Source organism: Nannospalax galili, unplaced genomic scaffold (assembly GCF_000622305.1).
Source record: "Nannospalax galili isolate Female #2095 unplaced genomic scaffold, S.galili_v1.0 scaffold828, whole genome shotgun sequence".
NCBI lineage: Eukaryota > Metazoa > Chordata > Mammalia > Rodentia > Spalacidae > Nannospalax > Nannospalax galili.
The window spans coordinates 309,082-320,104 of record NW_008359075.1 but is presented as its reverse complement, the minus strand read 5'-3'; the positions used below and the strand labels follow the sequence as shown (position 1 = coordinate 320,104).

At 36.9% G+C, this 11,023-nt stretch overlaps 1 protein-coding gene across 4 annotated transcripts in view; it reads right to left on the bottom strand.

Annotated features, from left to right (window-relative positions):
* The window catches only part of Chl1 (cell adhesion molecule L1 like), a 206,838-nt gene that overhangs the window by 194,587 nt on the left and 1,228 nt on the right, over positions 1–11,023 (bottom strand). Inside the window, exon 1 of one of the 4 annotated variants that reach the window (XM_008822697.2) lies at positions 10,834–10,947. The exons of the other annotated variants lie outside the window; for them this stretch is intronic. The gene's annotated coding sequence lies outside the window, so the exon portion shown is untranslated. Of the gene's footprint in view, positions 1–10,833; positions 10,948–11,023 lie in introns of those variants that run through there. 4 annotated transcript variants of the gene reach the window in all.

Here is an 11,023-nt window from a genome sequence, read left to right as displayed (position 1 = left end):
GCCCACCTGCCCAGGGGTGGCACCACCCACTGTGGGCTGGGCCCTCCCACATCACTCAACAATCAAGAAGATGCCCCTCACACATGGCCACAGGCCAGTCCAATAGAGGCAATTCCCCAATTGAGGCTCCCTCAGTCCAGGTGTGTCAAGTTGACACTAAAGCTATCCAGCACATCCACTAAAATAAAACTGATGATTATGCTTATTTGAATGGTTCCAAGATAAGAAATACTGACTGAAGAAGGGCTTTCCATGATAAAATGCTTGTTTCTTAGACACTTTTTTCCACAGAGCTAGATTTGTGTTGTAATGTGGCCTCTTCCATTCAAATCTCACGTATTAACTGAGAATCAAAATACCAGAAGTCGTTACGAGTGGCCTTTGGCATATCTGATTTATTTCATGTTTTTATTCTTATTTGCTATAGCCAAATAGCTTTGAAAATTATCATTGTTTTGGAAATGTATGAGAAATTACAGTACTGTATTTTAGGAAATCTGCATATAGAGAAATAAATTTAGATTGAGGCTTTTAAGTACTATATGCTAATTGTAGTAAATTGGTGATTAAAAACAAATCTATGTATTTCAAGGTCCTCAGTTTAGTTTTTGTGTTTGTGGACTGGGAATAGATACATTTCAGCTATTGGCTGAAGATTTAAATACCAGAGATAGCTACTGATGGCCTTGGGAAGGCATCATTATAGTCACTGATTTACTTATGCTTTTATTTTTATTTGCTGTAGCAAAATAGTTTTGAACATGAGCAGTTTTGGAAGTATGTGAGAAATATTTACAGCACTATATATCATTCTATATTTTAGGACACCTACATAGATTGAAGTAGATTTAGATTGAGGATATTAAATAGCATATGTTAATTATGCTTACTAATTTAAAAATTACTAATTATGCTTAACTTACTATTTTAAAAATTATCTATGTAATTCAGGGTCCTAGGGTTAATGCTTACTATTAGTAGAAGGAAACAGATATAAAATTATTTCAGATTTTTAATGTAATTTTAATACTGAGTTACCAATATTGCACAGCCATCTCTCCATGTACAAGCATCTATACAATCACCCATGGGAATCCATTTCATTTGTGGTATCAATATCAAATAATGAAAAAGATGCTAGAATGCATCTTTCAAAGATAATAAACTACAACATAAATGCAGACAAATAAAACCAAGATGTTAATGATCCATTTCTTGATACATCATAAAAACAAAATGTGGATTGCACAGCCATCTCTCCATGTACAAGCATCTATACAATCACCCATGGGAATCCATTTCATTTGTGGTATCAATATCAAATAATGAAAAAGATGCTAGAATGCATCTTTCAAAGATAATAAACTACAACATAAATGCAGACAAATAAAACCAAGATGTTAATGATCCATTTCTTGATACATCATAAAAACAAAATGTGGTCTAACTTGTCCATTATATAATCCATAAAGTACTCTTTAAACCAATGTATGTTAAGCCAGTAAATGAATTCTCCACTGTGCTATGAAATGCATTTTGAAGAACAAGTGAGGTGCTGGTGAGATGGCTCAGTGGTTAAGAGTATTGACTGCTCTTTGTCTAACTTGTTTCTCATTGAGGATAGAGACTAACTCTCTGCTGAGATGAAGGACTTACCCATACTCATTATTTAGATCAACTTGGGAATGACAACACACACCATTCTGTCCTTTCTTACCAGTTCTGAATTTGGAGGTGCAAAGGAAGAGGAATACATCCTTAATTGAGGCAGTAAATACTAGGCTGTAGCAGATTGTTTTACTGTTAAATACAGTAATGGGCTTTTAATGGCTGCTGTCCAAAATTACACTGGAGAAAAAATGGTTTATTAGTAATAATAATAGCTGACACCTTTATCTTCAAAGCACTTTACAAATATTAGCTCATTAATCCACCAACTGCCAGTGGGAGGCGGCAGTAAATGCCATTCCTAACCTCAGTTTGCAGCTGGTGAAATGGAAGACAGTTTTTAAAAGGTTTTGTGTAGAGATGCTCATATCCAATGTAAAGAATTCTTATCAATTTTTAAACATGAATGGAAGGGGCTGACTCTGATGATAGGCAGACAAGCAGCCCTTTTTACTTATTTATTTATCTATTTATTTATTTTCTGAAAGGATAATGGTTAAGGTCAATTCCAATGTATTTCAACTTGATTTACCAAAGCATGCATAAGTTACACCTGAAATTCTCAGTGCTGGTTCTTTAAAACTACTTCAAGCAAATCAATTTTATTCAAAATTTATTCAGCCCAAATCAATTACAGGAATAAATTTGTATGCATACAAAAAGAAAATTGTTTTGAGACCCTTTGAAATCTATCTCCTCTGGGAGTTATCAGAGGTCAGAAAGAAAAATGGAATCAATGTCAAATTTAAACCCTTTTAGTTTGGTTTCTATTTTAGTCTATTCATTCAGATCGCCACAGAAAATAGTATATGCCTCATAGCAGTGAACAATAACAAATGGCGCCAAGTAGTCAAATCCTATTTTCTTTGTTTGCCTATTGCTATGGAAAAGCTCCCAAATTCTTGCCATTATATAATCCATAAAGTACTCTTTAAACCAATGTATGTTAAGCCAGTGAATAGCACCAGGCACTGTGAACACCAAGCACTGAGTGTGGACACCAAGCATCGAGAGTACTTGCTGCTCTTTCAGAGGACCAGAGTTTGATTCCCAGCACTCACATGGGGGACTAACAACCATCTGTAACTCCAGTTCCCAATGACTCCAACGCCCTCTTCTGGCCTCCATGGGCATTGTAGGACACTAGTGCACTTACACACATGCAGGCAATACACTCATACACATAAAATAAAAATAATAAATAAATAAAATTTTTAAAAAGTTAATAAAATCTTTAAACTTATAACATCAAATATTTGTGCTTTTTGAGAAATAAAGTGCTCTACTCCAGAGAAACAAGCAGGGGTTAAACAAAAGCCTTATAGCCTCTGTAGTAAAAAGAGATGGAATCTCTCTAGTCTACACAAAGCATAAAACAACTATATTCTTGACACTATTACACAAAAAGGAGGATTTGGAGTCACTCATCATTTAAGAATGCTATTTATATTCTGCAGACTAAGAAAAACCATCTGCATTTCCTTCCACATATTCCAAAGTTAAAAACCAAAACAAAACATCTATCTCCTCTGGGAGTTATCAGAGGTCAGAAAGAAAAATGGAATCAATGTCAAATTTAAACCCTTTTAGTTTGGTTTCTATTTTAGTCTATTCATTCAGATCGCCACAGAAAATAGTATATGCCTCATAGCAGTGAACAATAACAAATGGCGCCAAGTAGTCAAATCCTATTTTCTTTGTTTGCCTATTGCAATGGAAAAGCTCCCAAATTCTTGCCATTATATAATCCATAAAGTACTCTTTAAACCAATGTATGTTAAGCCAGTGAATGAATTCTCCACTGTGCTATGAAATGCATTTTGAAGAACAAGTTAGGGCCTGGTGAGATGGCTCAGTTGTTAAGAGTACTGACTGCTCTTTCAGAGGACCCGGGTCTTATTCCCAGCACCCACATGGTGGCTAACAATCATCTGCAACTCCAGTTCTGGGGTAATCCAATGCCTTCTTCTGACCTCTGTGGTTATGAAAATGTGGAGTTCAAGAGATGGCTCACCAGTTAAGAGCACTGGCTGCTCTTCCAGAGGACCTGGGTTTTATTCCCAGCACCCACATGGTGGCTAACAACCATCTGCAACTCCAGTTCTGGGGTAATCCAATGCCTTCTTCTGACCTCCGCGGGCATTGCACAACATGGGTGCGCTTATGGAATCTCTCTAGTCTACACAAAGCAAAAAAACAACTATATTCTTGACACTATTACACAAAAAGGAGGATTTGGAGTCACTCATCATTTAAGAATGCTATTTATATTCTGTAGACTAAGAAAAACCATCTGCATTTCCTTCCACATATTCCAAAGTTAAAAACCAAAACAAAACAAAACTTCTTGAAAATTTTCAAGTATACACAGTACTTCTTGAAAAGGAGCACATTTCTTTTCCCTTAAAGGGAAAATACTTTAATTGGCAAATGCCAACAAAAATAGTGCTATCATTAGCATCAAGCCATTTACAAGAAAATCAAGGCTGGGATACGACCTCTGCTATCACTATTCTCATGGCACTCTAGAATGGCAGATGCACCTTTGTGGAAATGCCAACCATGTAACTGGTCACATATAACACACAGATAGGAAAGAAATCCATGCATATTGATGTTACAGAGAATCAGAAATATTTCTTCAAGAACAGAGAAACGGTAATGATATGGAAAAGCTTTGGAGAGAGCAACGATTGACTTTTACATACAGCTGTACTTGGGATCTGATCTGGGAAAAACCAGAACAACAAACCTCTATAAGACAATATTAGAGGGGAAAAAAAATGTCCCTGTGATGGAGACTGTTAATTGGCACCTGAGAAATTTGATGTTACAGAGAATCAGAAATATTTCTTCAAGAACAGAGAAACGGTGATGATATGGAAAAGCTTTGGAGAGAGCAATGATTGACTTTTACATACAGCTGTACTTGGGATCTGATCAGGGAAAAACAAGAACAACAAACCTCTATAAGACAATATTAGAGGGAAAAAAAATGTCCCTGTGATGGAGACTGTTAATTGGCACCTGAGAAACAATCCTCTTGGCATGGTTGTGGGAGATTATCTTGACCAGGTTAATTGATGGAAGAAGACCCACCCACTGTGGGCAGCATCATTCCCTGGGTTGGGTCTTGGACTGCATGAAGAACTACCTGAGCTGCAACATGCATTCAGAGGTATGCTCTGATACTTGATTGTGACTGCAACACGAATGGCTGCTTCAAGTTTCTGCCTTCTTGACTTCCACACCATGATGGGCTGTACCTAAAAGTGTGATCCAAAATAAACTCTTCTCCCTTAAGTTGATTTTTTTTCAGAGTATTTTATCACAGCAACAGAAAGGATGCTGGAATGGTGTCGTGGACTCCAAAGCAGCACAGAGTACAAGTAAGACCTTGTTGTGAAAAAGAATTAGATATTTCTGGCTTTGAGTCTGACCACTGTTACTTGCAAACTATTGTATAATTTTGGACAAGGGACCTTTCTAGATCTGTACTACCCAGTTTAAAATGGGGTAATGTAACAATAGTTATTTCCTCAAAATGCTTATGTGGAGATTGCAAAGCACACTGCTATATAATTCATATTCTAAAAGGTCAATTGATGGGATTTTAAAGAAGGGTGCAATTCTTTTTTAACATGGTTAGTGGAACTAGGGAATTGATGGTCAAATAGCCAGCCAGGCAATGCTGAAACATAGGAAGTAAAGCTCAGGTTTGTAACCTAATTGAAAGCCACAGATTATCCCTGGCAGTTCTTCCCCTAACTACTCTTCTTCTCCTTCCAGTAACTTCTGTTGTTTCTTTAGAATGAAGGCCAATAGTATCTTCATGGATGTTTAGCAACCCCATGTTGTGTTCCCTTGTTCCCCTAACCATGTTACAAAAAGAAATGCACCCTTCTTTCCCTTCAACTGACTTTTTAGAATATGAATTATATAGCAAAAAAGTCCAGTGTAAATGCAAGAAAAAGTAGTTTTTGCCCAGGCATGATAAAAAAAATTGTGAGTTTTTCAAGACTATCAAGGAAACTTGCCATTCAGTTCAGAACAATCCATTCTGTCACCTGGACATTCAGGTGGAGTGATGTGAATTGTTTTCTAAGACAAGATAAAAGTAGGAAATTTAGAAACCCTACTTTTTGTATGTTAGATAAAAAATTTTAATTAGATATTTCTTGGGCCAGCCAAAGAAAAATAAATGTTCTTGTTATATTCAATCCAAACGACATTTGGTTTTAATTCAAAATAGACTGTTGCATCTTAAAAAAAAAAAAAAATGGTCTGTTTTTTTTCGTTTTTTTTTTGTTGTTGTTGTTGTTTGTATGCTGAAACTTTTACCTGCACAATAACTTAGTAAAAAGTTAATTATTCTCCTTCCCTCATTTGAAATTTTAAAATAAAACACACTAGCTTTGATACCTCTAAACTTCTAGAAATTGTGATCTTTGGGCCTGATCTAAATATATGAAATTAATGGAATGTTTTATTTCAGTGTGGCTTACTCCAGTTACCTGCAAAATCAGGATAACAGCTTCTTTCCTATCATCTCCACAGAGATTTCTGGTTGAAAAATGAAATTATACACAGTAAATGAAAAGATCATTTGAGATTTTCAATGAATAAAATGCTATTTAAGACAAAAGAATTAGTGAGAAAAGACTCAGAGGTTGGCCAAAGCATTTGTCTTTTGCAACAACATTTAATAATACAAGTATAACTGTGCGTCAATTCCCAGGTCCATAGCATCTTAGAGGAGACTACACAAAACTATGGCAACCATGGCAGGACACTGGAAACTTACCACAAGCCCCACAGATGTTGATTAAATTGATGTAGGATGATGATAGTTTAAAAAGCTAACCAGCTAATTCTCCTTTTAGACAAGCTTAAAAATCACTACTTACAGGCTCTTTGAAATATCTCACATTATCACTTTCATGTATGTGTATATAAGTTACATACTTAGTATTTGGTAGCATCATTGATCACAACTCACCTTTGTTCACATACACAGACAGGACTACACATGCACACATCTGTCTGTCTTTATGCAGTTACACACTAAGAATGATATAGAAAGTTAATAATGAATTAAATAGCTATAATTTAATGAGCAATTGCTATGTGCTACTGAGTTATCTACAAAGATTGTTCCATATAGTGTTTACAATAACAACCATGAGGTAGGTATATAAGTCATTTTTACAAATGAAATCCCTCTCTGGACAAAAGTACTTAGCTAGAGCCACACACCTGTGAGTTGGCAACTTTGATTTTGAACCCTGGTAGCCTGACTAAAATCCATTGTGTTTACCACACCAGTGTGCTTTCCACTGTTCCAGGCACTGTAAGGATTTATGAAGTACATAAAATAGAATGTGTGCCTTCAAACAATTTACAATCTGGAATGGAATTGTGATGCACACTAAAATTCATAGGCTGCAGAGGAAAATGATTGGAGTTCTTGGGAAAAAGGGGATCAGAAGAGGGGAGTTGTTGGTTGTGCAAAGACCCTACTCTGTGACTACAGGAGAAATAAGATGCTTTCAGACATCAGAAGGGAGAAGATGGTATGAGTAAGAAGCCCAGGTCAAAGCACAGAATGTATTTATGCATTTTCCAAATCCAATACATTTATTATTGTTATCATTATGAACCAGCATCATTTGATTTGATCTTTTATCTCACTTAAAGTAACTAAATTGCCAGTTGAACGGGAAAACCAAGAATTTACCTCATAGTTTGAAAAATTCATCTCACCTCAAGTTCAATTTACCTCAAATTCTATGTTTTGTTCTTATTGAAATCATTTTTGTAAACACACATACAGTCATACCTACTAATTTGACTTTGAAAAGAACTATACAATTTGTATTCTTTTGGTAGGAACAAATTGTATGGAAATGAAATAGATATTGGAGAAAATTCTTAAAAAAGAGAAACAGAATATGCCTTTTTATATTTTTATTATCAAACACAATGAGAAGGTAAGCAAGATCATTTTTTATCCACAATACATAAAATCTCAATTAGTTATGGTCTATTTGTGCACTGACTAAAAACATTCGTTAACAAAACAGAATTTTCTAGTTTACTGGATAAATATACCAGAAGAAATTGCAGAATAATGTTGGGTTGCCAAGCAACCACAGCTCTACTCGCTCTTGTTTGTGATCAATCCAACTCATTCATCAAGCATCCTCACCCAGTGCTAGAGAATTCCAATTTGTTTCTTGGGAAAATTATAGTGACTTTTGGTAACACAATAACACTTTTATTCTCAGAAGATAAACTTAGATGTTCTTTTGATCAAAGGGAGGTGTTAATTCATTATCCTCCACATGGTGCTAATGAGAAAGCTATAATTAACTAACTACACTATTGCAGCACACATATAATAAACTCCAGTAATTAGTAATGTTTAAGGTGTTAACCAGCTCCAAAATTAGAAAATACAGCCTCTTTCCTCCAATAAAGATACACAGAAAGAAGAAAGCACCATTTCTAATTAAATTGAGAATTGTTTCCAGTTTTTCCCAAGGGGAGGAGGAGGAGACACGTGATCTTTAAAATGTGAGAGACTTCACTTTAATAGAAGAGAAAATGGCTCAATGCCAAGTCTACTTGTAGGTAGGCATAGAGTGCTGGTGAATAACATAATCTTTCCTTTCAAAGAGTGCTTAGTTCAATATTTTTCCAGGAATGAATAGAATGGATATTATGCTTTCACTCATTAGCGGTGTTAACTTAGCATATTGTATGTAAATCACCATAATAATTGCATTCTCTTCAGACTGAATTAGTTGGATGAAGCTGTAATCAAAATGTTCATAATTGAAAATATAGTATTCTCATAGCTGGTTTGGTAAAAACAGCATCGAACACTGATTGAATCAGATAATGTAGTTCATCACTGAAAAGAGCCTTGGTAAGAGACAAGTTCATACTCTTGATTACACCTTTGCATGTTAATTAGCTCCCCAAATTCAGGGTTCAACACCTCCCAATCTGTCATGTTTTCTACTGCTGTCTTTTGTCTCCTCTAACAAGCTTTCCAAGTGTATTGATGCTTATAATTATTTTTTCCAAAAAGGAAAATACAAAATGGTAAAATGTGCAATTTGTGTTTCTAAAATAGATGACATTCTATCATAGCATTGTCTTTCATCAATCAAAGGGCAAAATAATTTCCAATAAATAGAACATTTAGTGCCAGGGCTCCTGGGAAACAATATGTAAATGATCACACGAATTTCAGACAAGCTGTCAGACTTCCTCAAGATACATTTTAAAAAGTGACATCCGACTGTGAAGGTTAGCTCTGCAGTGTTCACCACGAAGCAACACCCCACTACCTGAACTCACAGTATTTTCTGACCTTCCTTCTAGTCAGATGACATCCATTCCCCTCCATTATTTAATTTCACTTTATCAGTTTAAACAACTAAGGATGAATAGCAGTCTTGATCATTTACCTTATTTAATTCTTTAGAAAAGTAAATCAGGCCAAATCATTGGAACAAAGCAATTTTAGATCTAACAATCTCCTGTCTTCAAAAATTTTAGATTGAACTTATAAAGGTAAGCTTTCATACAGCTAATATTTTTCTCAGTGATGTTTATTTCCAAAGTCATAAAAGATATTTGAGATGGTGGTATCTGCCTGGCTTAACTGTTTCAAGTCTACCAAAGAATATTTTAATTAGCAGATGGTTTTTATTATTTAAAGCCAGTTGTCAATGGGGTATAATAACATAAAGCAAATAAGCACATTCCCTGTGATATGAACTCTTACTGGACGTGGCAGTCAGTTCATATGTGTACAGTTTGTACAACACAATGAAGATGTAAAACCTGTATAACCATGAGGAATGGGGTCCCATAAGTGTAGAAACAAGAGCAACTTGCAAAATATATGTTACTTTTCATAACCGTGTGCTTCTATAGAGAGGTGGTTACACACATTCCTGAAAACCTTTGAGTGAGCCACCATACCTAATACTAACCCTACCTAGTAAGGCTCTCTCCATGTATTAGATGACAATATTCAGGAGCTTCCAAGGAATGACAGCATCCCACACTCTACCATTAGTAGAGGTAAATCTAGTAGCACTCAAGCCCATAAGAGGGAAAGTCTAGGTATAGACTAGATTCTATAGCCAAGTTAGACTATGAAATCCATAGGTTGGTTCATCATAAAGAGACTGAAATTAAAACAATCTCAAGGATCCCATCAGCAGATGAGAGATGAAGCACAGAATTTTACAAACAGGGAATAAACTTTGTTTTTTCTTCTCAACCAATGTTTCCCTAGATAGCTCTCTAATCTTCTCTGTCCAGCAGTGTAGGGAAAAGCCCACTGGTCCAGCACCTGGGCATTTTATTTCTTTCAATGTACTGCAAACCAGAGCTAAGAGGTAAAATGAATAGGTGGCAATAAGATTAATAAAGATAATTCTCTCAAATTAGAAAACATAGAAGTCTGCCCTCAGTAAAAGTGCAGAGAAAAGAGAATCTACCACATCTAATTAATTTAAGGATTAATGTTAACAGTAATCCTATCAACAACAGCTAACTGGTGAATGCTTATTATGAATCAAATAAGATGCACAAACTGTCCACTTGGATAAACTCATTCCAATCTTCCAACTCAAAATGGAATACAGTGATTCCTAACATTTAGAGAAGGGCACAGAAGCACCAAGTAAATGACCCTTCCAAGTCACAGATGCCAGAGACAGAGAAGATAGAAGTCTAACCCAGGTGGGCGCCTGCCCACAGACTACCTTTTCTGACCAGGCAATTCAAGAGTTGCTCACCTCGGCGAGCACGCGCACCACCACCTCCCCCCCCCCCCCCCCACGGCCCACCTACACACACACACACACACACACACACACGCACACACACACACACACCCTAGCGGGAGCGCGCCATCTCGCACGCTTGCCCCTGGCAGCCACTAGCTGGCTCTAGGCAGCTCTGGCGGGCGGGGCAGATCCTGTTCTCCCGGGGCTAAGTCAGAGGATCTGTCCCACCCCAGCAGCAGCACACCTGCCCTGGGCTGCTAGCCTTCCCTCCCACCTCCTCCAGCTGTCCAGTTAACCACCGACCACCCACTCTGATCCCTCTCTGTGCACCGCCCCCCCAAGACTTGTGTACCTGGGCTACGATGCCTTGCTTCTCCACCCCAGTAAAGCGGGGATTCCTCAAACCTGCCCCCGACTGAGAAAGTGGGGGCTCTCTCGGGAATGGAAAAACCAACCTTGCTGAGACTCTGGGCTCCAATCCCAGCTCTCCAAATTAATCACTTTCTCCCTGCTCCCTCCCTACGCAGACTCAAGGGAGGGGG